The sequence below is a fragment of the Balaenoptera physalus genome (assembly GCF_965194825.1).
Source record: "Balaenoptera physalus genome assembly, chromosome: 19".
Lineage (NCBI taxonomy): Eukaryota > Metazoa > Chordata > Mammalia > Artiodactyla > Balaenopteridae > Balaenoptera > Balaenoptera physalus.
In genome coordinates, this window is record NC_138900.1 from 52,885,136 (window position 1) to 52,911,599 (window position 26,464).

Consider the following 26,464-nt stretch of genomic DNA (forward strand, 5'->3'; position numbering starts at 1 on the left):
ATGGTAGGTGCCCTGGCAGAAGGGCAGGAGATGGGCAGGCTCTCCTTTGTTAGAATGTAGTTAGATCTGTGCTTAATTTTGGAAAAGAGTACTGTGATAATGGTACTTTTTGTCTTCAAATTAGAATTTGAGGAAGGAATATAACTGATATTTTGGAATAGACTCAGGAAAAGCATTATTTGTTTTTGCTAAACCATTACCTTGAGATCTTGGCTAAGCTTCTTTCCCTTTTTGTGCTTCAGCTCTATCTTGGGCAACATATATGTGCTTAATAGGTATCTATTTATATCCAAAGATGTTTTATGATGTTAGGAGTACTGTTCAGACTCTGGAAGTAAGTAGTAAGTACTACACAAATACTAAGTTTTAGTTCTTGGTCTGAATATTGACGTTTGACACCACCATGTTTTTCCTTTATAGCATCACATCTTTACTTTGCTGTCTTTTTTTTCCCTCCTGACACTGACAAAGAGATTTGTTCAGAGAGAACTGACTCTGAAGATGACACTCTTCATTGTATCTCAGTGGCTTAGGCTCCACATGCGGTTTCTTCTCTGTCTTTAATTAAACTTGTTTTTTTCAGTGCTGTAGCTGGGAGCACTGTGTTGACACAACTCATTCTTGTACAGAACAGATTAAAATGTCAGTGTTCTAATGTTCTCATCTGTGGGAAAAAGAAAATATTTGGGATATTTTATTTATAACTTTTAAAAGACTCCTCTGTGGAGAAAGATTACTTGTAGGCTGGAAAGCCATTTGACAGTTAAAGGGACAGAACTCTTTAATATTAGCCTACCAAAAAGGGGGGAAAAGTATGAAAGCTTACTAAAACTCTTTTCTAGGGATTTAGAACACATTTTTCTTTCTCTTTCCTTCTTAATTTTCACTTAATTGTATCTTTTAATTCCGTAGAGTTCTGCTTAATCCTTCTAGATGCTGTGTATGCAGAATATTGACAGTTTCCGCAAAAGGCAGTCATTACAGTAAACACATATATTACGTGGAAGAGGGCTACTAGTCAAGGGAAATGGAGTTGGTGTATTGAGCCTTTAACCTTCAAATCACAAGTCTGAATGTATCTGTTTTCACAATGGAGTCATTAATATTTTCTAGCTAGTTATTGGTGAATAGGCCAGCAAATTCACCGTGCTACAGCTTGAGACTCTTTTCTGCCTATCAGGCATTCACAGGGTATAAGCCACATTAATTAATGCTGGGTGCTGTGCAAATTTTAGAAATCATGGAGTTAGGCTTGCTGCAAATTGATAAGGTAGGCATTTAATAAGAGAGCTAATACTAATAGAACACTTGCATGTATCTGAAATATTTTAAATGTCTATATGTATTGATGTATTGACTGTCTAATCCACACAGCTCTATGAATAGGTGATATTATCTTTGCTGTACAGATGGGAAACTGAGGCCTGTAAATGTAAAGTAACTTGCCCAAGGCAACACAGGAAATGGAGAAGCTGGATTTTGAATCCAGGGAGTTTGGTTCTGTAGCCTATTCTTTTAGAGAGTTTCTGAAAGTTTACTAACTTTAGATATTGTACAATTTGGGGGATTTTACATTGTTAAACCAACACATAATACTGAGTAGATGAAGAAGATAGATATTAAAATGATGAGGAAAGCCCCTTCTTATGTTCATGTGCAAGGTGGTGGCCAGGCAAAATGTCTAGTCTTCTTTGGGTATATCTTATCAATAATTGGCAAAGGAATTATGAATTGTCCTGGTTTGCCCATATAAAGGCAAAAGGTAGCTTTCCAGAAAGGCAGACATTAGCATTCCGAGTGCCCATTCCATACTCCTGGTTTTGGAAGTTAGCTGACCTCTAGCAGAGCATCTGCCTTTCAGACCTTATTTAGAGATTTGCTCAATTTGAGTTGTCCCCTGGGTTAACAGCAGTGGAATCTGTATTTCTTTGGCATTGCTCCCTTCTATGTAAATTACAGATGTTCTCCAATGCCCTTTTGGGTTGCTTTTGGAAAAAAAGAGGAAAGATTAAAAGCTTTTTTTCTTTTTAAAGGAATCTAGCCTAGGTTCTAAGTAGGAGGAAATATATTTACTGAATTTTTCCTCATTTATGTTTCCCTTCAATCTTTGAAACTGCAGCCCTGCTGCTATGGGATCAATTTGTTGGCAAGGGTTATTCAAACATGAGCAGAATTTGTGTCCTCTTTGGATTAAAGTGCTAAAGCCAACAATAACAATTTTCATGTGGGAAGTGGTGCTCGATATCCAAGTCAGACTATACTTGGTGGTCTGTAATTTACTCCAGATTAAAAACAAGCATTTGAGGGGAACGAGGGTCTTTTCCCAGGTTTTTGTTTGTTTTCATTTCCAGTCTTTTTGTTACTTTTTTTTTTTTTAACCTGTTGTTTTTAAATAGACATTGTTTTAGAGGTACTTTTTTGCCTCTTGATTTGGGGGTGGAAGGGGTAGGGTACTTGAACTGAGACATATAATAGAGTTCTTTTTTAAAAAGTTAACATTTATATTAAGGTATAACTTAAAACAGTTGAGTGAACAAATCTGCTTAAATGAATATAGCTTAAATGAACTTTCACATATATATAACTCATTTCTCTTTTCTCCACTTCCATTTTATTCAACTGTTACTCTTTTATCCTGTATGACTGGAGGGAAAAATCACATAATCTTGAAGACTGCTATACTTAGTTTAGATTTTTGGATTTAACTTCATTTGGACCACTGGACCTCCAGGGAAGTCCCTCTTCTTATTCTTTAAAGTTATTTCAAACCTTTGTCACTGTCCTCAGAGTTTCTTTCTTATGATTTACATATTACCTTTTAGCATGTGACTTCACCTCTTAGGTCACCAAAATGTTGAGGCATTCAGGAGGGAGCTCCCTTAACTCCTGGCAGTCCTCTCATTGCTCCCCTGTATTTATATACCCTTATCTGTTCTTCCTTTCTGAAGGTGTGATTACATCCCTTTTGATATCAATGATTCACTTTGTCACTTTATCCCCTTTTTCCCCTTTAGCTTCTCTGTTGACTTCTACTCAGTATATATGCATGGTTGAGACTTCTCAATTAAACAAGTTAATACAAAGTTTGCCCTTGACCTTGAACCAACCTCTAGTTGCTATCCAACCTTTCTTCTTCACCACATGGTCAAGCTTCTTGACTCTTCTCACTGTCTCCACTTCTGATCTCTCATTTGCTCTTCCTCAACTGTAGGATGGCTTTTCATCTCTTTCTTCACTGAAACTGCTTCTGCCAAAATCACCAGTTTTTGAAGTCCCTTCTTTGATATTTTTTTCTCTGATTTTTCCTTCTTCCTGTCTAATCCCTCCTCAGACTCCTTTTGGGAACTCCAGTTATTTTCCCTATCCCTTAAATGTAGGAGTTTTCCAAGATTCGGTCTTTATTTGGACTTACTTCTATTTTTTGCATTTTGTGGACAATCTGGTCCACATGCACAAGGTTTTAATTATTGCCTGTACCTCCTACATTCTGATACTAATTCTATTTTGAATCTCTCTCTTGATCTCCAACTTTCAGACTGACAGTTATGTTTGGATATGTCACAGTCACATATGAAAAACTGACATTATTATCTTACCTCAGCATATCCCTTCCCCAGAATAAACCTGCTTCCCTTGTTGTAGTCTCTACCCTAGTTGGTGGCACCTTCTGCATCCTTCTTTAGTTCATAAGTTTTTTTTTTTCTTTCTTTCTTTCTTTTCTTTACAATGTTCTGTGCCAGGCACTAGGTTCTGGAGTATAGAACTACAAAGACGTTATGAGATAAGGTCCCTGCCCCAATCACAAAGACCAATACAGAGAAGACACATGAACAGAGAACTACATTACATTACAATTTAGTAAATACAATGGTAGAGGTGTGTGCCATATGCATTTATAACACAAAAAGGAACATAGAACTCAAATTGTGGATTCAGGAAAAGCTTCTTGGAGGAGGTGATGCCCGAGTAGAGTCCTCAGAAGTAGGAGCTTGCTATGACCCCTCCCTTTCCCTTTTCTCTTCCATTACTTGCTGAGTACCATTAATTCTAGACTCTTAATGTCTCCCAGATTTGTTGCGTCTTTCCTATCACACCTGCTACTGCCTTAGTTCAGGCTTCTTTAGGATATAGCAGCAATCTCCTAATGTCTTTCCTTTTTCCATTCTTAGTATCCTCTCCCCCCAGTTGATTATCCACATTGACACTACAGTAAATCTTTATAAGAAAACATTCTGATCATAACCTTCACAGGTTTGACTGTAAAGTAATAATTATATGCATATTTCACATTTTACTTATCCATTCATTAGTTGATAGATGTTTGGGTGGTCTCTACTTTTTGGCTATTATGAATGCTGTTGTGACCATTCATGTTAAAGGTTTTGTGTGGACATAGGTTTTCATTTCTCCTGGCTATATACCTAAGAGTGGAATTGCTGGGTCATACGTTTTCCAGACTGTTTTACAAAGCAACTGTGCCATTTTACATTCCTACCAGCAATGTATAAGGGTTCCAATTACCCCATGTTCTTGCCGACACTTGTTATTTTCCTTTTTATTTTTTGATACTAACCAATGGTACTAATACTAATGGATGTAAAGTGGTATCTCCCAGTGTTTTTCATTTGCACTTCCATGATGGCTAAGGATGTTGAGCATCTTTTTATGTGATTTTGGCCATTTGTATATCTTCTTTGAAGAAATATCTATTCAGATCTCATTTTTAAAACTGAGTTATTCTTTCATTTGAGTTATAAGAGTTCTTTATACATTCTAGATACAAATCCCTTATTAGATACATGATTTGCGAATATTCTCTCCCCTTTTGTGGAAGTGTCTTTTCACTTTCTTGTTTTTTTTTTTTTTCTTCATTTTCTTGATAGTGTCTTTTGAAGCATAAAAGTTTTTAATTTTGATGAATCTCCAAATATCTATTTTTTTCTTTTGTCCCATGTACTTTTGGTGTCATATTTTAGAAACCATTGGTCACCCTAAGGTCATAAAGATTTACCCCTAAATATTCTTCCAACAGTTTTAAAGTTTTAGTTCTTATATTTCGGCCTGTGATCTATTTGGAGTTATTTTTGTGTGTATGGTGTGAGGAAGGGGTCCAACTTCATTACTCTGCATGATATCCAGTTGTTCCAGCACTGTTTGTTGAAAAGACTATTTTCCCCCATTGAATTGTCTTGGCACCTTTGTTAAAAAAACAAAAAACCAAAGAAACCTGTTGACCATAAATGTAAAGGTTTATTTATGGAGCCTCAGTTCTATTTGATAGATTTTTACATCTATGCTTATGTCAGTACCACATTATCTTTATTATTGTAGCTTTGTAGTAAGTTTTTAAATTGGGAGGTGTGAATCTTCCAATTTTGTTCTTCTTTTGAAAGGTAGTTTGGCTATTCTGAGTCCTTTGCATTTCCATGTGAATTTTAGGGTCTGAAAAATGCAGCTGTTATTTTGAAACAGGTTGAACTGAATATGTAGATCAATTTAGGAAGTATTGTCATCATAATATTAAGTCATCCAATCGATAAATGTAGGATGTCTTTCCATTTATGTAGATATTCTATAGTTTTTCAACAGTGTTTTATAGTTTTCTATAAGTTTTAAATTCTTTTGTTAAATTTATTATAAAATATTTTATTCTTTTTGATGATATAAGTGGAATATTTTTATTAATTTCATTTTTAGATTGTTTATTTTAAGTGTATATTAGAAGTACAAAGAAGGTATAACAATTGTAAATATTTATGCACCCAACATAGGAGCACCTCAATACATAAGGCAAATACTAACAGCCATAAAAGGGGAAATCGACAGTAACACAATCATAGTAGGGGACTTTAACACCGCACTTTCACCAATGGACAGATCATCCAAAATGAAAATAAATAAGGAAACACAAGCTTTAAATGATACATTAAACAAGATGGACTTAATTGATATTTATAGGACATTCCACCCAAAAACAACAGAATACACATTTTTCTCAAGTGCTCATGGAACATTCTCCAGGATAGATCATATCTTGGGTCACAAATCAAGCCTTGGTAAATTTAAGAAAATTGAAATCATATCAAGTATCTTTTCCGACCACAACGCTATGAGACTAGATATAAATTACAGGAAAAGATCTGTAAAAAATACAAACACATGGAGGCTACACAATACACTACTTAATAACGAAGTGATCACTGAAGAAATCAAAGGGGAAATCAAAAAATACCTAGAAACAAATGACAATGGAGACACGACGACCCAAAACCTATGGGATGCAGCAAAAGCAGTTCTAAGAGGGAAGTTTATAGCAATACAAGCCTACATCAAGAAACAGGAAACATCTCGAATAAACAACCTAACCTTGCACCTAAAGCAATTAGAGAAAGAAGAACAAAAAAAACCCCAAAGCTAGCAGAAGGAAAGAAATCATAAAGATCAGATCAGAAATAAATGAAAAAGAAATGAAGGAGGCAATAGCAAAGATCAATAAAACTAAAAGCTGGTTCTTTGAGAAGATAAACAAAATTGATAAACCATTAGCCAGACTCATCAAGAGAAAAAGGGAGAAGACTCAAATCAATAGAATTAGAAATGAAAAAGGAGAAGTAACAACTGACACTGCAGAAATACAAACGATCATGAGAGATTACTACAAGCAACTCTATGCCAATAAAATGGACAACCTGGAAGAAATGGACAAATTCTTAGAAATGCACAACCTGCCGAGACTGAACCAGGAAGAAGTAGAAAATATGAACAGACCAATCACAAGCACTGAAATTGAAACTGTGATTAAAAATCTTTCAACAAACAAAAGCCCAGGACCAGATGGCTTCACAGGCGAATTCTATCAAACATTTAGAGAAGAGCTAACACCTATCCTTCTCAAACTCTTCCAAAATATTGCACAGGGAGGAACACTCCCCAACTCATTCTACGAGGCCACCATCACTCTGATACCAAAACCAGACAAAGATGTCACAAAGAAAGAAAACTAAAGGCCAATATCACTGATGAACATAGATGTAAAAATCCTCAACAAAATACTAGCAAACAGAATCCAACAGCACATTAAAAGGATCCTACACCATGATCAAGTGGAGTTTATTCCAGGAATGCAAGGATTCTTCAATATATGCAAATCAATCAACGTGATACATCATATTAACAAATTGAAGGATAAAAACCATATGATCATCTCAATAGAGGCAGAGAAAGCTTTCAACAAAATTCAACACCCATTTATGATAAAAGCCCTCCAGAAAGTAGGCATAGAGGGAACTTTCGTCAACATAATAAAGGCCATATATGCCAAACCCACAGCCAACATTGTCCTCAGTGGTGAAAAACTGAAACCATTTCCACTAAGATCAGGAACAAGACAAGGCTGCCCACTCTCACCACTATTATTCAACATAGTTTTGGAATTTTTAGCCACAGCAATCAGAGAAGAAAAAGAAATAAAAGGAATCCAAATCAGAAAAGAAGAAGTAAAGCTGTCACTGTTTGCAGATGACATGATACTATACATAGAGAATCCTAAAGATTCTACCAGAAAACTACTAGAGCTAATCAATGAATTTGGTAAAGTAGCAGGATATAAAATTAATGCACAGAAATCTCTTGCATTCCTATACACTAATGATGAAAAATCTGAAAGTGAAATTAAGAAAACACTCCCATTTACCATTGCAACAAAAAGAATAAAATATCTGGGAATAAACCTACCTAAGGAGACAAAAGACCTGTATGCAGAAAATTATAAGACACTGATGAAAGAAATTAAAGATGATACAAATAGATGGAGAGATATACCATGTTCTTGGATTGGAAGAATCAACATTGTGAAAATGACTCTACTACCCAAAGCAATCTACAGATTCAATGCAATCCCTAGCAAACTACCACTGGCATTTTTCACAGAACTAGAACAAAAAATTTCACAATTTGTATGGAAACACAAAAGACCCCAAATAGCCAAAGCAATCTTGAGAACGAAAAATGGAGCTGGAGGAATCAGGCTCCCTGACTTCAGCCTATATTACAAAGCTACAGTAATCAAGACAGTTTGGTACTGGCACAAAAACAGAAATATAGATCAATGGAACAGGATAGAAAGCCCAGAGTTAAACCCACGCACATATGGTCACCTTATCTTTGATAAAGGAGGCAAGCATGTACAGTGGAGAAAAGACAGCCTCTTCAATAAGTGGTGCTGGGAAAACTGGACAGCTACATGGAAAAGTATGAAATTAGAACACTCCCTAACACCATACACAAAAATAAACTCAAAATGGATTAAAGACCTAAATGTAAGGCCAGACACTATCAAACTCTTAGAGGAAAGCATAGGCAGAACACTCTATGATATAAATCACAGCAAGATCCTTTTTGACCCAACTCCTAGAGAAATGGAAATAAAAGCACAAGTAAACAAATGGGACCTAATGAAACTTAAAAGCTTTTGCACAGCAAAGGAAACCATAAACAAGATGAAAAGACAACCCTCAGAATGGGAGAAAATATTTGCAAATGAAGCAACTGACAAAGGATTAATCTCCAAGATTTACAAGCAGCTCATGCAGCTCAATAACAAAAAAATGAACAACCAAATCCAAAAATGGGCAGAAGACCTAAATAGACATTTCTCCAAAGAAGATATACAGATTGCCAACAGACACATGAAAGAATGCTCAACATCATTAATCATTAGAGAAATGCAAATCAAAACTACAATGAGATATCATCTCACACCGGTCAGAATGGCCATCATCAAAAAATCTAGAAACAATAAATGCTGGAGAGGGTGTGGAGGAAAGGGAACACTCTTGCACTGTTGGTGGGAATGTAAATTGATACAGCCACTATGGAGAACAGTATGGAGGTTCCTTAAAAAACTGAAAATAGAACTACCATACGACCCAGCAATCCCACTACTGGGCATATACCCTGAGAAAACCATAATTCAAAAAGAGTCATGTACCAAAATGTTCATAGCAGCTCTATTTACAATAGCCAGGACATGGAAGCAACCTAAGTGTCCATCATCGGATGAATGGATAAAGAAGATGTGGCACATATATACAATGGAATATTACTCAGCCATAAAAAGAAACGAAATGGAGGTATTTGTAGTGAGGTGGATGGAGTTAGAGTCTGTCATACAGAGTGAAGTAAGTCAGAAAGAGAAAAACAAATACAGTATGCTAACACATATATATGGAATCTAAGGGGAAAAAAAAAAAGTCATGAAGAACCTAGTGGCAAGACGGGAATAAAGACACAGACCTACTAGAGAATGGACTTGAGGATATGGGGAGGGGGAGGGGTAAGATGTGACAGGGTGAGAGAGTGGCATGGACATATATACACTACCAAATGTAAAATAGATAGCTAGTGGGAAGCAGCCGCATAGCACAGGGAGATCAGCTCAGTGCTTTGTGACCACCTAGAGGGGTGGGATAGGGAGGGTGGGAGGGAGGGAGACGCAAGAGGGAAGAGATATGGGAACATATGTATATGTATAACTGATTCACTTTGTTATAAAGCAGAAACTAACACACCATTGTAAAGCAATTATACTCCAATAAAGATGTTAAAATAAAAAAGTACATTTCTACAACCTTACTTAACTGATTTATGGTATCTATTGGATTTTTAGTGGATCCTTAGTATTTTTGATATGTAAGATCATCTTGTCTACAAATAGGGATAGTTTTACTTTTTTGCTTTCAACTAGGTGCCTTTTATTGTATTCTCTTGCCTAATTACCCTGGCTAGAGCTTCCAGTACAATGTTGAACGAAAGTGGTTAGAGTAGATGTCTTTTTTTTTCCTTTTCTTGGAGGGAATACATTAAGTCTTTCACCATCAAGTATGATGTTAGCTGTGTGTTTTTCTTAGATTTTCTTTATCAGGCTGAGTAACTTCTATTCCTAATCTGTTGTGTGTTTTCTTAATCATGAAAGTGTGTTGGGTTTTGACAAATGCTTTTTCTGTTTCTATTTAGGTAATCATGTGATTTTTGCCTTTCTATTCTATTGATATGGGTGTGTGTTGATTTGGATGTTGAGCCATTACTGCATTCCTAGGATGTATCTCACTTGGTCATCAAGTATAATCCTTTTTATATGCCTCTGGATTTAGTTTGCTAGTATTTGTCAAGGATTTTCTCATCTATATTTTAGGAGACATCAGTCTGTAGTCTTCTTTTCTTGTGATGCCTTTGTTTTGTATTGTTATCATGTAATGCTGACTTCATAGAATAATTTGGAAGTGTTTCCTTCTCTTGAATTTGTGAATTTGTACAATTTGTGAAGACATAGAATTAATTCTTTTTCAGATGTGTAGTAGATCTCACTAGTGAAGCTGCCAGCCTGGGCTTGTGGGAAGTTTTTAAACTACTAATTCAGTCTCTTTACTAGTTACTCAGAGGTATTCAAATTTTCTATTTCATCTTGAGCCAGTTTCAAGAAGTAGTTTCTGTCTTTCTAGGAATTTGTCCATTTCTTCCAAGTTATCTAATTTGTTGTTTTAAATTGTTTGTAGTGTTTTCTTCAAATCTTTTTTCTTTCTGTATGGTCAGTAGTGATGTTTCCTCTTTAATTTCTGATTTTAGTAATTTAAGTCTTCTCTCTTTTTCTCTTGGTCAGTCTAGCTAAGGATTTGTCAATTTTGTTAATCATTTCAAAGAAGTAGCATTTGGTTTTGTTGATTTTTCTCTGCCTTCTAAAAATATTTTTATTTCATTAATTTCCACTATTTAACTTTTTTCCTGCTTGCCTTAGGTTTAGTTTTCTCTTCTTTTTTCTAGTATCTTATTGTGGAAGGTTGATCTATTGATTTGAGATCATCTTATTTAATATAGGCATTATAGCTATAAATTTCTATATAAGCACTTCTTTAGCTGCATCCCATAACTTTACCCATAATTTTGCTATGTTTTGTTTTCATCTCATTCTTCTAAAAGAATTTTCTAATATCCTTTGTTATTTCATCTTTGATTAATTGACTATTTAATTGTGTTGTTATTTTCCACATATTTATGGATTTCCCAGATTTCCTTATGTTACTGGTTTCTAATTTCAGTCCACTCTGTATGATATCAGTCATTTTAAATTTATTGAGACTTATTTTATTGCCTAACGTAAGGCCAAATATTATTCTGGAGCACATTTCGTGTGCACTTGAGAAGAATATATGTGTTGCTGTTGTTGGGCAGAGTATTCTTTACATCTAAATGTCTCTTTGGCCCTGTTAGTTGATAGTGTTGTTCAAATCTTCAATTTCCTTACTGGTCTTTGTAGTTGTTCTATCCATTACTTAAAGTGGGATATTGAGATCTTCAAACATAATTTTTTTCCCCAAACATTATTTTTTTAATTGTTTATTTCTCCCTTCAATTCTGTCACTTTTTCCTCACATATTTTATGGCTCTGTTGTTAGGAGTATGTATGTTTATAATTGTTAAATTTTCCTCAGGGATTGACAGTTTTACCATTATAAAATGTTTCTATTCATCTCCAGTAACATTTTTGTTTTAAACCGTATTTTGCCTAGTATTAGAATAGCTGCTCCAGTTTTCTTAGGGTTGCTCTGTGTATTTATATATATATTTTTTCCATCCTTTTACTTTCAACTTATTTAAAGTATATCTCTTGTAGAGAGCATATAACTGGATCTTTTTTTTTAATCAAGTTTGACAATCTCTGCATTGTCATGATTTATAATACTATATTTGTGCTGTAAATTGTTGGTTGTGCTTCATTGCCTAAGTAAACCCACTAAATACAGTGGTGCTCATGGAAGTGTTATATTGAATACTTTCTGAATTTCTTCCTCTTCCTGTCCCTATTTTAGCATTTTGAATGCTGCCATTGTTAGATATAGATATATAAAACCAATGTAACTCATATCATGTAGGTTGTCTGAGCAAAAAAGTAAGTTATCTATTAGCTTTGAAACCAGAGTGCTCAGTGTTAGTGGTTGTTGGATCACATTCCTTTGAGTCAGTAAAGTATAGCATATATATTAGAAGTAAGCAGGACTTTTTTCCTTTAGCAGAAATCTCTCTTAACCCTAACTATGTTAAAGTTAGAGTTTTGGCTTTGGAGTTGCCAGGAATAACTTTACTTTACATGTATGATTAACCAGATTGAATAACAGAGCAAAAGAACATACTTTATTTCCACACTGTGGTAATAATAAAACAGTTACTAATTTTGGAGCTGCACATTATTTCCATAGTTGGATATGTCTTAATAAGGGAGTGGTTTCCTCTCACTAACCTCAAGTCACACCAAGAAACCTGCTTCTGCATAAAGGAGGTTTAACTTATTTTCTAAGCTAAATAATTTTTCAGCATAGGATGTTTAAGTACATATTTTTCTTCAGGCTACAATCTAGAATCTATTAGTAGGAAGGTAAGGTTGAGAATTCCTGCTTTGGTTGATTCAGTGCTTTACAACCTGAACTGTTCCTTGAGGCAAGCTATTTCTCAGTTCCATTTTTTCTATCTATATTCTGAAAATAATAAAGACACCATAGCTATGAGGTAACTTCAATGTCATATCCTACTTGTTTAAAATCAGGGACTTTTTGTGGGGTGGAGGAGGAGGGGAAAGTACTGGGAAAGAAGAGTAAAAATATAATTAAAAAATTTTATTATCCAGACTTCTATATAGTAGTGGCATTTAAAAATAAAACTAGAGAAAGGGTTCTTGGTGATATTTCTTGGTTTCCATTTAATTTTTGGTTGAGGATATTCAATGTTCTGTCAGTTTCTTTGCATTTTTAAATAAAAGCCCACCAAAGAGTTCAAATTTTGATCCTTGAGATGATTAGGTACTTATTTAGATAAAGGCTTAGTTACGTATCACCCTCAAATTTAATTGTTTGTTCTGTGTTCACTGGAATTTTGAAGCAAAATCAAAAGAGCACTGAACACTAAATAGTTTCTCAAGCGGTAACTGCTATTTTTATTTATGTTGAAAAGCTATTTAGCTTAAGGGAGAAAATTAAAATATCCTGGTAATTACTTTGTTCTGCCTGTAGTGTCTTGATAATGATTTATCTTATTCAGATAGAATATGGCAGCTAACACATGATTTCATTTTAACAATTTGTTGGTTGAACCTAATCATCTTTAACTTTAATAGATTTGTATCAATTATATACTCACAGTGAGAATGCCTCACAAAAGGTCTTCTTTCCAAACTACTAACACCTTCCATTGGAGACCAGAAGGCATCACTCACTGCCTATTAGCTGATATTTGTTCCTTATCTGCTATCTTTTTTACATCATATGTCAGTGCCCACTGTGAAAGGAACTAGAAGCCACCTAATCAATAAGATATTCTTAATTTTCTGCCTTCTCTCTCTTTATTTATTTTTGAGGTATAATTTATAAACAATAAAATAAATTAAACAAATTACATAAACATTTTATTATTTTTTAATTTAAAGTTATTTATTTTTATTTAAAATTGTTTATTAAACAAATTTACACAAATTTTAAGTGTACACAAATGTAAATACTAACCCAATTTAAGTATACAGTACTTACATCACCTCAGAAAGTTCCCTTATGCCACTTTTCTGTCAGCCAGGAGGTGAGTGTTTCAGTTCCAAACTCCATCTGAATGCTTGCTTTCTTGAATCACTAATGGTACTAACTGTCCCCGGCTGGCTCCCCAGGATGTAGACTCTGAAAGGGAGTTTAGCTTGCAGAGTGTTTATTAAGGAGTGCCCTTGGGGTCAACATTTGTGAAGGCAGGGGAAGAGAACAGGACTGGGTAGCAGGAAGAGTCAAGCTGCCAGAAGGCCAAATGCCATCCTGGACTGACCCCATGAAGAACTCTGGGCCTTGACTAGCTTTGTAGAGTTATCTGGAGTTGGGGCAAGAGGGTCAAGCCTTTATATTCCCATTTTGATCAGTTGTTGGATGCAGGCTGCCCTGAGAAGAGACTCAACCTTAGAGAATGTGGGTTTCTGCAGTTGAGGCCATCGTAGAAGGGCCTGTCAGATGATGGTTGACCACTCTCTCAGCAGCTGGGCAACAAATCCTTCATCCAAGGGGAATTTGAAAAGTATCTCACATTGTCTCTCACATTGCTGTTAAGGAAATTCAAGCTGCTTGGAAGCGCAGGTGTTTTTTATTCAAGTCTAGAAGGAGGAAACCAGAATTAGAATAAAGAGTAATTGATAGCAGCTAAATACTAGAAAATTCATGATTACATTATTTAAAACTTATTCTAATAATATTTTTGAATATGTTTTATGATTTATTCATTCAAGAAATATTTGAGAGCTTATATTAATGGAGACATTTATCCTTCATCTTGGCCACCTACTAGCTGAATCCCTTATATTTGGGAACTCCTCTGTATGAAGCCAAGCTCATCTACCACATTAGAGACTGAAAATGCAACGTTATTGAAAGGGCTGCAGGCCTCAAACCTAAGCTCTGCCAAACAGACAAATTTTTTAATCAGACCTGGTGTTGTGAAGGACCAGAATTTTGTTTTTAATGGTTTGTTGTGCCAGCAGAATAGTGAGTAAAGCCATATCCACTTTCCAGAGATGGCAGTGTTTCACCAGACTCCACTTTGGTGGAGTCAGCAGTGTAAACACCCAGAGCCAAAGACAGTAGTTTCCTCACCAGACTGGTTCTTTGGCATGCTTCTTTGGGTTTTGTTTCTGACTGGGTAGCCTATCTGCTTAATTAACTAGGATTGGTGTCTGTTGCTTGCCCCTCAAAATCCCTGGCTAATATAGCCTACCCTCCACCAAATGCTCTAGGCAGTAGGATTATCATGGTGAAAAGAAAAACGTTTAGTGGGGAGAGGCTGATGGTTAGTAAGAAGATAAATTGACAATATAATTCTAGACTATAAGTAGCACAAAGGAAGTGAACAGGAAAAAGATAAATAAAAGAGGGGAAATTGGAGATGGGGGGCAAGGGATCCTTAAAGAAGGCTAGGAAAGTAAAATGATTGCCCTGAGACCAGTAGGCTGAGAGGAAGAGTGAGCTGGGTGAAAGGGGAAGGGGTGTGATGAAAAAGAATTTTGCAGCCAGAGACAAGAGCATTTGCAAAACGGGTGAGAATGAACTTGACTTAACTGTTCAAGGAACCAAAAGGAGCGTTGTGGTTGTCAGTTGTGTTTGTTTAGCTAATTTAATAGAGTTTCTCTTTTTAAAGAAAAATACATTTTGATATGAAAACCTATGCTGTAACTGATGGCTGTCTATTAACTCTGAAGCAGTACTGTTTAGATCCAAAAACTTGTCTGATTGACTACATTAGAATCACCAGGGAAGTTTTCAATAAGTACAGATTTCTGGGACCCACCCATAGAGAGTCTAATCAGCCAAATTTGTAATCATTAGTGTTAGACTGCAATGTTATATGAGGTAACACTGTCGGCAAAGCAGAAGCTTACTTTAATTTCAGCTAAAGCACACTGGAGTAACAGCGCTGGTTACTGCAAATGCTGTGCATGTCTCATGCATGTGAGATTGGTATATACCCCTTTACTTGATAGACATAAAGCTTTTACCTGACTAGAAATAAAAAAGGGAGAAATCAGTCTTTCTTTCATTAAATTTTGCCTTTTTATGTAGCATTCTATGCTAGTTGTGTTGTACAAGGTAAAATATATATATATATTTGGAAGTCTAGTTGCTAGCTGTATCTGACAAGGTGAAAATCCTAGTAATTCTCAATAATATTCAGTATTGAATAAAACCCCAGATGCTAATATATTGAATCCTGTTGTGAGGTTATTGTTGACAACAGATTAAAAACTTTTTTTTATTGTCTATAGGACATGTTTTTATCCAGAGTCTCTAAGAATACTATGGATTAGCTTCAGGTTCAGCTAATTTGAAGGGAACCCCAGTCCAGGTTTTATTAACAGATATAATTCAAAGTATATCTTACCAAAGAGTCAACCTAGTTAAAGAACTCTGAGCAGAAGGCAAGCTGTTTTAATTATGAGGTCATTGATAACTTGGAGCTTTTCTAGGTGAGGACCAGTGTATCCAAGTAGAAGCCATGCTATGCTTATTCTGATCACAATCAGACAATTATGCAATTTTGTCTCCCTGAGTATAAATTTTTACCAGAAAACCCCGAGAATGTTACATTAAAATATAAGAAAATTGTTGTCTAAGATTCTGTGTTTGTCAAACTCAAACTGGTGTCTTGTACATTTTATTTCACTCCCCTGAGGTGGGAATAAACATGACACTTCTTTCTGAAGCATCACTTTCCCTTGATGCTCGTGATATAAAACCTTATTTTTGTATGGAAACAAATATGTATATATTCTAGAATAGGGAATTTATTATTTTCATAAAAATGTGTCATTAATATGTAGTGATTTATTGTTTTAAAATGATTTAGTAAATGTTTTTAAATTTTCTCAATTTCCATTATTGCAAATATTAATTGTTATAATCACATAAACAAACTCTTTGGAGTTCTCAATAATTTTAAGAGCATAAAGGAGATCCTGAAACCACAAAGTTTGAACCAGAACCACTGGACTAGGTAAAAGACTACTTTCCCCCAACTTAGCTAACATTTAAATATATCCTCACAGCCTTGTCTATGGAAAATATTTACAGCTTCTTGTTTCACTTTCATTTTTACTCCTTATTTTCTTTCAGTTTTGCAAAGAGTTAGGTAAAGCAAAGACCTGGACTGGGAATGGGGAGCGAGTAAGGAGGCAGATAAGCGTGTTTCCATTATAAGAAGATAGTTTAAAGTATTGGGAGTTGTCAAAGCATATGTTTTCTTTCTATGATTCTGACTTAAAGAAGTAGTAACTTCTGATGTATTTTAAGCCTAGGCAAAGAAGTATATTTTGACTATATCAATGTTTTATTTTTCTTTAAAAACATTTACTTCATCTTTAAGGAAGCGGTGTTTTTAAAATTAATGTTCGTTTTTTTAAAAAATGGTAACTCATTTCCAGTTTTTAGTAGAAGTTATGAGGAAATTGATTCCATTCACTGTATTTGTTTTGCTTTGAAGCCTTCAGGAATGGTTCTGTATATTCTTCAAAAGTGAGATAGATTGACTGATAATCAATGTTAAATCCTTTTTTTTCCCAAACTTTCTGATATAAAAAAAGGAGATTGCTTTCTAGAAAGAACCAATTCTTTTTTCTGAAAGAACTTTAAAAATATAATAATTGTCAGTTGCAGGAATAAATATCCCACCAAAACTCTCATATGTAGATGTAGAAATTTGGCAATTATTTCACCATTATTTGGAAAATTATCTGTGGAAACATTTATTTGCATTTCAAGGGGATGATTATTTTTATATTTTAACTGAGCTGCCATCCTATTCATGAATATGAGGCTTAAGGCATTGGAACGTCTGGGAACCAGAGTTAGATTTTTAATAAAGTCTAACTGTTCTCTTCCAAAAGCAGTAGCGTTAGTGACCACATGTTAGGCTGGGAGTCACCACCAAGAAATGCCAGTAAGTGTCAATGGTTACCACTTGGGAGGACAACAAGGAAATAAAACTACCATGGGGTAAAAAAGTATAAGAGAGAAAAAAAGGAAAAGTGAGGGGTGGTTGTGGTAGAGTCCTTCAGTAGTATCTAGTGAGAATATTCAAAATAATTTAGGGCCATTACGGGTTTCAGGCACTAACCAACAAATAGATAAAGCCAGCAAATCTCTACTGTGATTTGTCAGTTGGTTGGTTAGTCCCCTTGGTCAACATCACTAGCATGCTGTTGATTCCTCTGAGTTGCATGGGTGATATTGTGAGGAGGGTCAGGAAATACTTGATCATACCAGCCAAATATCAGATGCTGGCTTAAGTATTTTGCGTGATATGTTTTTTTAACTGAACTTTTTATCTTGGAATAACTTTAGATTTACAGAAAAGTTGCAAAGATAGTACAGAGTCTGGGTATACCCTTTACCAGATTTCACTTTCCCCTCAGGTTATCATCTTACATTACTGCTTGGTTTCTTTTAATCCTCACAAACAACCTTTGATAGAAGCTAGTATTATTTTGTTTTCTGTAAGAAGAAACTTAGGCCATATTGTGAGGAATAATATATCTATTATTTCAACAAATATCTGAGTGCATACTATGTGGCAGGCATTATTTTAGGGTTGGCCATGGACATACATTGGTGAGTAAGATGGTATGCCTGCCTTCATGGAATTATAATATTTATGTCATTTGTTCTGCATAGTACTACGTTGAACTAATTTCCTTTTTGTTTCTCTAGGAAGTCATTATAGGAAAAGCGCTGAAATGTTTATCTTATGGGTGAAGTAGTATTGACTATCACCCACCACCGAATTTGTTTCCTCAAAATTATGAGATGTAGTTAGCTCAAGGTCTCTACACTTAGCCACCTTCTCAAACTGCTCCGTAATGGTAACATATGCCATTTCGGATTTCTGATTATCTGTATACCCAGTTATATTTATTGCTGTATATTGTCATCCTCTAAACATCCTCTGTTGGCTTACAACCTAAAATGCATTGGCTCTGTAGGTAGTATAGATTATGTGAAAATATAGTTCTCAGCATCAGAAGCCTGCGTTAGATTTTCAGTGATGAAATATAGCCTTCAAGTCTGTTAACAGAAATGGGAATCCCATGACTACCTCACCACACTCCTTGCTGAAAATACTACTGTTCCTGAGGGGGGTGGGTCATTGACCTTTACATCCATTATAGAGGTATGGGAGGAGCAGGGAGGAAGAAGTACCTTAAGTAATAGGTTAGCCACAGAGAGACAAAAGAATAATCAGAACACTTAAAAGCTGGAGGAAGCTTATGAAAGAATGGGGAAGTGAGCTTCTTGTAACAGGGATCCCTGCTGTTCTCTATTTTCAGTGCGGCAAAGCAAACCAGGCCCCTATGGACTCTAAAGAATGAATTATGGACCTGAATAGTAATGTGGTAGTGCTAATGATTTCATCAGTGACCATGGCCTTTGTCATTCCGTTTTGGGTGTATGTGTGTCTATGTGTGTGCATTTGGGCCAATTAACTTATTAAATAACTTATTTGACTTAAAAAATAAATTGTAGTTTTTCAAGAATAATTGTTATTATGAATTTGGCAGTGTGGGAAATGCACGTTATACAGTCATACTGACTGAACAAACAAATAAGTTACATCATTTTTTTGTGTGTTTAGTCCCATGTACATACTGCTTTCAGCCTAGTCCTTTTTCTGTCAGTCTTTTAGATCTTTCTCCAAATTATTCTATCAAAAACTGAAATTTTCAAGTTTTTTCTCTAAATTGTTTTCCCATTTTCTCCCATCATCCTTTAATTCATTCTCATGCATTAGTTTTTATAACCTTCTAGAGGCAATCAGATTTCCTTTTGTTTGTATTTACATTTTTTTCAGAAATCTAGATTTTAATCTTTATATTTGTGAGTTTTATTAAGTGTCTGTTGTGGCAGTAATGATTTATAATAGACTCCCAGTTGTCAATAGAGATGTTATACCACTATTAAGTCTAAAAAATATAATAATGAAATGAATGTTTCTTCTAGACATGTATTTATAGTTCCTCCAGACCAGTATCTAAGACTTAATCCAAAGTTCAGTTAGTTTTAGAAGAGACATTTTACATCTTTCCATACTTCCTCATCTAAAATATTCCTGAACAGTTTATATGCTTTTCATGCTCTCTTTCTCCCAACTGTACATTTATGACATTAATGTTCTTAGAGTTTAGTGTTTCATTAGTTTTCTGGAATCTCATGATTTTCTCAAACCTAATTTTGATTTCATACTACTAGCTTTAAACTTCTCTAAGATTCTCTCAAGGGATCCTTGAGGGAGTTGGACTTGTTCTTGAGGCACTCAAGAATGATTATTCAATCTGTTCTTAAGTATGTGATGTGGGTCAGCATTTCATTGAAGACAAATGAAATATCTCTTAGTTTTAAGGTGAAAGTCACCTCATTCTCTTCATACTCTGCTAAATACCAAGCTACGAACAACCACAGACCACACGTAGATGGAGATACGATGCTGTGCTATGCTAGGCTTCACTACACTACACTGCACTACTTTACACTAAGTGAAAAGTGCAAGGATGGGCTACTGTCCTCAATTTATATGAAGATTTGTGTGAAAGAAATGTACCTCGAAGAGGTGGAGATCCTCCAAAAACCCTCTTCTGCCTAAGGGTGCCCTTTGCTATTGACATTAATTAGCAACTTTGAGCTAGTTTTATGCTGCCCAAAATGAAGTGGAGAATTAATAATTTTCTCTGAATCTGAATTCTCTTCTAGATCATTTGGGACATCAATCTATTTTTTTATTCTTCTACCTAGAGCATGGCCCTTGTGCAAGTGACAGAATTTATATTTCTGTTAAGCTTGAGACTTCTAAGAAATCCCCTTTCTTTTCTACAAAGGGACAATTTAAGATCTCTCACTGAGACTTCCCACGTTGTCTTATGTGCTGAATACTGCTTGCTGAGTTTACATTGCCAATTTCTGTCTAATGGTTTTATCTTCTAGAAATCTCAAAAGCAAATAATTCTGTTGCCATTTTTCTCAAGGTGTGTATATGCCTTTCAAATATTTGGTTGGAAACAGAAGACTGTTCCTGTCTTGCTCATCTGGGTAAAACTCATTTACTGTTTTTCCTTTTAAACTGTTAGCTCAAGTGACCTTACACACGAGTCCCAGCTGTGCATTAGCATTGCTTGGGGATGTGTTTGTATCTTTTGTCTAAAAATACCCAGCCGGTAGGATTCATGATCCATGAAAGCTAATTGAAACAATTTCTCTTCAAGTTTTGGCAAGCGAAGCATGCATTATAAGCATTAATATCTATAAATTGAATTGTTAATGAATCTAGACACTAATAATGAATGCAATTTTGCAGGCTTAACTAGAAACACTAAAATTATCAGGATCTGGAGCAGAATTTTCAATCATTTTTGCTTATTAAATAGCAAAGCTATGCTTTTAATAAGCTAATCATTTTTATTTGACCCCATAGGAGTAGCTCAGTTGATTAGAAACAGGTTTCTAAGTGCAAAACAATGTTGTTTTTCTCTTACTGTTTTAACCGCCAAAGCACTGAAATTTTAAGATGGATATTTGATCTCACAGTCTGTGTCTTCTAATCACATCTGTACATACATTTCAATGCTTTATGAAATATTTACTTACTCCATTTCTCCTACATTAAGCTGTATGTTTGTGTGTATGCGTATGTGTGTGTGTGTGTATGTGCACATGTGCATCCTCTTCAGTTTTTAAAGTCACTGTCACAATTGGCTTAAACAAATGGTCTCATTTTACGTGAAAACATTTGAGAAGAAGATTGCATTATTAAGGTGTAATACAATTTTGAGCGTAATGGTTGCCTGATAGATTTATTATTTTCAGAGCCTTTGATATATATATATATTTGTATTTGAATATCATCTCCTAAAACTTTTGCATAGACCCAGTTTAAATAGCAGCAAAATCTAGTATTGGGTTGGCCAAAAAGTTTGTTCAGTTTTAAGTAAAAAGACATTTTTCATTTTCACCAAGAGTTTTATTGAACAATGTAGTCACTAACCGAATGAACTTTTTGGCCAACCCAATACATAATGTTAAACAACAATGGAGTGTTTTTCCCCTAGTGCTTGAGTGACTTGAGATAGTAAGTCATGCACTGAAGGGTACATTTAGTGCCTTTCAGTAGCTGTATACCAAATAGTTACCAAGTGGCCTGAAAGAGTTAATGCACCTTTCTGTGTCCTTTCGCTTACTACCAAGGAATGACTTAACCACTAGGAAGAATGAAATGGTACTAACTAGGAATATGTGACATCTCTCTCTATATTCTCATGGAGGTGACTGAAACTGGAAGTCAAAGTACCTTTTCTGATTGCTTCTTTCCCTACAAATCTTAAGGATATTTACCACTGCTTTGGCTTGAACTAAAGAAAACTACGATCATAGATTATGATCCTTTGTATTTCTATGGTGTCAGCTGTAACATCTCCTTTTTCATTTCTAATTTTACTGATTTGAGTCCTCTCCCTTTTTTTCTTGATGAGTCTGGCTAAAGGTTTATCAATTTTGTTTATCTTCTCAAAGAACCAGCTTTTAGTTTTATTGATCTTTGCTATTGTTTTCTTCGTTTCTATTTAATTTATTTCCGCTATGATCTTTATGATTTCTTTCCTTCTACTCACTTTGGGTTTTGTACATGTATACAATGGAATATTACTCAGCCATAAAAAGGAATGAAGTTGGGTCATTTGTAGAGAAGTGGATGGACCTAGAGAGTCATACAGAGTGAACTAAGTCAGAAAGAGAAAAGCAAATATAGTATATTAACGCATATATGTGGAATCTAGAAAAATGGTATAGGTGATCTTATTTGCAAAGCAGATATAGAAACACAGACGTAGAAAACAAATATATGGATACCAAGGGGGAAAGGGGTGGGGTGGGAGGAATTGGGAGACCGGGATTGACACATATACATTATTGATACTATGTATAAAATAGACAACTGATGGGAACTTACTGTATAGTACAGGGAACTCTACCTCATGCACTGTGGTAACCTAAATGGGAGGGAAGTCCAAAAGGGAGGGGATATCTGTATGCGTATGGCTGATTCATTTTGTTGTGTAGTGGAGGCTAACACAACAGTGTAAAGCAACCATACTCCAATAAAAATTAATTAAAAAAAAAAAAAGAAAGAAAAGAATACTAAGAAGCCAAAGTGTAGAAGTTGAGTCTGATAGTAATTTTTGCTTCAGAGTTTATAGGTTGGAATTTTTGTGTAAAGGTAGCCCGGAAGGGTTATTAGGATTCTTCGGTATTGTTTTTTTTTGTTTGTTTGTTTTTTCTTCAGCATGTTGCATATTCCTTTTTACTACCAGGTCTAAGAATGTATAACCAATGTATATCATACATATTTTCTCAGGAATGTAGTGTGTATTGTATTATCATTTACGAAATTGTTTTCAGGATTTGTCAGCCATCATAGATGTGATAATTACAGGCATGCACTTTTTTTCCCCTGATGACTATTTTCTTTAGTTAACTAAAGCTTGTACCTTAATTCTTATATACATGTCTTCATCAAAATGGAAATCGAATAGTCTTAGAGCATTTTTACCACTCTTCCCAAAAGCTGATGATCAGTCTACATGTATGTGACTGAATCAGCCCAAGAAAATCTTCCTAGCCACAAAGCCCAAGAAAAAAACAAACAGCAAAACAAAATCCTTCCTCAAAGGACTGTTTAGAGAACACTCATTTCTTAGTTAATAAGCTTTTAGTACTTTCTGGCATTTTGATCAATATTTTAAAATGTTTTTATTGAATTCAGTCTTTCTTTTCCTGTTAGAAATAAAATTTGGATGGACTATATTTTACATATCAGTAAATCTTGATTAAATGATTCCCTGGATTATAATCCTGCCTGGATTTGACTATCTTAATAAATTAATAAAAATTTCCAAGAACATGTAATTTTAAAACTGTATATACCAATCTAAGTTCTGATATCAAAATCTTTTCCAGAATTGCCTAAGTCATTTCGCAACCATTTGACATGGCCACTTGCAGCACAGAAATAATACATGCTCCTGAATAAGCAAGAGTTTTTGCCTATTCAAAACTTCTTGCTATTATCTGGTCAGTTTCATGGGAATGAATTCCACAGACAAGTCTTAATAGTTAAGATCAACCTATTATAAGTGATTATACTTAGAGCAGAGTAGGAATCTTCTACTTTTCTTTCTTATCCAAATATTTGAAAAAATTTTCTACATCAGTTCAGTTTTCTTGAAGTTTTTACAATATCCTGGTCATGTGATAGTTTACATTAGAAACATGACTTAAAATCTTTAAAATAAAATTTATTTCTATTTTTAGTTAGAAGGAAATGTGCTGACATTATCACTGCAGTATTTGATTTTTACACTAGCTCTGTTTCTCAAAAATGTTTCTTTTAATATCTGTGGTGTTATAAATAGAAGGACCAAACTCTGTGTTATACTGAATGACATACCTCATTCCAAGATAGAGCGGGGTTGAAAGGATGTCTCTAACACAAACATTTTCTCTTCTTATAAGTGCTTTTGGAAGATAGCATTCTATAAAAGACATTAAAAACAGTATGTCAAACTTGAACATAAGAATAATTCTTATTGCAAGCTTACTTCTTAAAATATCATCATCTTCATCTTAAAATGTATCCTCATTGTCATTATCTTAAACTATTCCTCTCCGTTAAAATAGTAGGACTTGAGGCTTTGTAATGTTAAAAATCTATTCTGCAGTGCTTATTTTAAAAATACAATGTTAACAGAGTGATTTTAAACCAAATCCTGAGCTATATCTAAAGGTTATGGTTTTACATGACCAAGAACCAGAATTCTCTTTAGATCCTCAGGCCTATGCTTTTCACAGTATCTTTCCATGACTTACATAAGATAAGAAACCAATAGGGACACTTACACATTGCTTATGTGAGGAATCCAGGAAAACAAACACACATAAGAATGGGTAAATTATGAGACTTGGAAATTATGATTACTTGTTAATACTATCCTATTTTTAGAAGTTAACTTAGAAGTACCTTGGGGACATTATGTTCCTTATGACACATTTTACTGTTGTTGTGACCACCCATTGGTTATATTATAGTACAAGCTTTAATGTGGGTTCTAAAACTATATCAGTTACAACTTTATCTTAACTACAGTAGATTAATCCAATATTTTCTCCAATTTCCCATATTATTTCCTTATTTTCAAATAAGTAGTCCAGGGCTTCCCTGGTGACGCAGTGGATAAGAATCTGCCTGCCAATGCAGGGGACACAGGTTCGATCCCTGTTCTGGGAAGATCCCACATGCCGCGGAGCAACTAAGCCCATGCACCACAATTACTGAGCCTGCGCTCTAGAGCCCGCGAGCCACAACTACGGAAGCCCACGGGCCTAGAGCCCATGCTCCGCAACAAGAGAAGCCACTGCAGTGAGAAGCTTGTGCACCGCAGTGAAGAGTAGCCCCCCGCCTGCCGCAACAAGAGAAAGCCCACGTGCAGCAACAAAGACCCAACAGAGCCAAACAAAATTTTTTTAATTAAAAAAAAAAAATCAAATAAGTAGTCCAGAAGTAGGCAGTTCAGAGCTGGTTCATCTACTTGAGGAAGTCATCAAAGACCCAGGTTCCTTCTGGTAATTTCCTGTTCTTCCATAGTTAGTGTGCAGCTTTTGTTTTTCCAGTCAAAATGCTTGTTCTGACTGCAGGCATTGTATCTACATCCCAAGTAAGGAGAAAGGAGAAATAACAAAGGGCAAAATTTATCTTGCTAGTCTTGTGTTTATCAAGAAAGTGAAACTGTCCTCAGGGACTTTCATTTATATCTCATTGGCTAGTACTGTCACATGATCATGCCTAGTTGTGAGGGAATCTGAGGAGGTGAGTACTTTTTTTATTGAGGTATAGTTGATTTACAATATTATATAAGTTTCAGGTATATAACATAGTCACAGTTTTTAATGATTATACTGCATTTATAATTATTATAAAATATTGTCCATATCCCTTGTACTGTACAATATATCCTTGTAGCTTATTTATTTTATACATAATAGTTTGTACCTTTTAATCCTCTATCCCTATCTTACTCCTCCCCACTTCCCTTTCCCCACTGGTAACCACTCGTTTGTTTTCTATATCTGTGAGTCTCATTTTTGTTGTATTCACTAGCTTGTTTTTTTTTTTCAGATTCCACATACAAGTGATAACATATAGTATTTGTCTTTCTCTGTCTGAGTTATTTCACTAAGCATAATACCCTCCAAGTCTATCCATGTTGTTGCAAATGGCAAAATTTCATTCTTTTTTATGGCTGAGTAGTATTCCATAGTGTGGTGTGTGTGTGTGTGTGTGTGTGTGTACACATACATACCTATGGAAGGTGAGTATTTTTTAAAAATTATTTTTTCTGTTTTTTTTAATAGCCAATACAGTCTCAAACTTAAAACATCAAAGTATAGAAGGGTATATTAGTGAGAATCTCCCTTTCATATCACACCTCCTTCATCCTTCCACTTTCATGTACTGCCCCCCCCACACCCCCCACCCAAGAAACAGGTAACCACTGGTTTAGTCTCTTTTTTATCCTTCTAGAAATTTTTTAAATGTATATGATTCAAATATGTGTTCTTTTCTCCCCCCTTTTTTAAATATCGTAAGTGGTGCATGAGATAAGTATCTTTAACTGGTCACATAGCTGCCTCAACCAAACTAAACTAAAAAAACAAACCAGGATTCTTTTAATAAGGAGGGAAGGAGAGTAAAAAACATCTTCCTTGGACTGTTTTATTTATTTATTTTTATCTAAGTTGAGTCCAGTGTTATACAGATAGCTGTGAAACTATTGATTCTATTTAGCAACTGACAAAGGCATAAG

General features: G+C 35.0%; 2 long non-coding RNA genes across 2 annotated transcripts in view; one reads left to right on the forward strand and one right to left on the reverse strand.

Moving 5' to 3' along the window:
* The window catches only part of LOC309648075, a 314,368-nt gene that overhangs the window by 47,392 nt on the left and 240,512 nt on the right, over positions 1 to 26,464 (forward strand). The window lies entirely within an intron of this gene.
* The window catches only part of LOC309648080, a 121,534-nt gene continuing 107,212 nt past the window's right edge, over positions 12,143 to 26,464 (reverse strand). The window contains exons 3-4 of the long non-coding RNA XR_014256466.1: positions 24,052 to 24,136; positions 12,143 to 14,170 (exon numbers count right to left, since the gene is read on the reverse strand). This is a non-coding gene — a long non-coding RNA (uncharacterized lncRNA). The remainder of the gene's footprint in view (positions 14,171 to 24,051; positions 24,137 to 26,464) is intronic.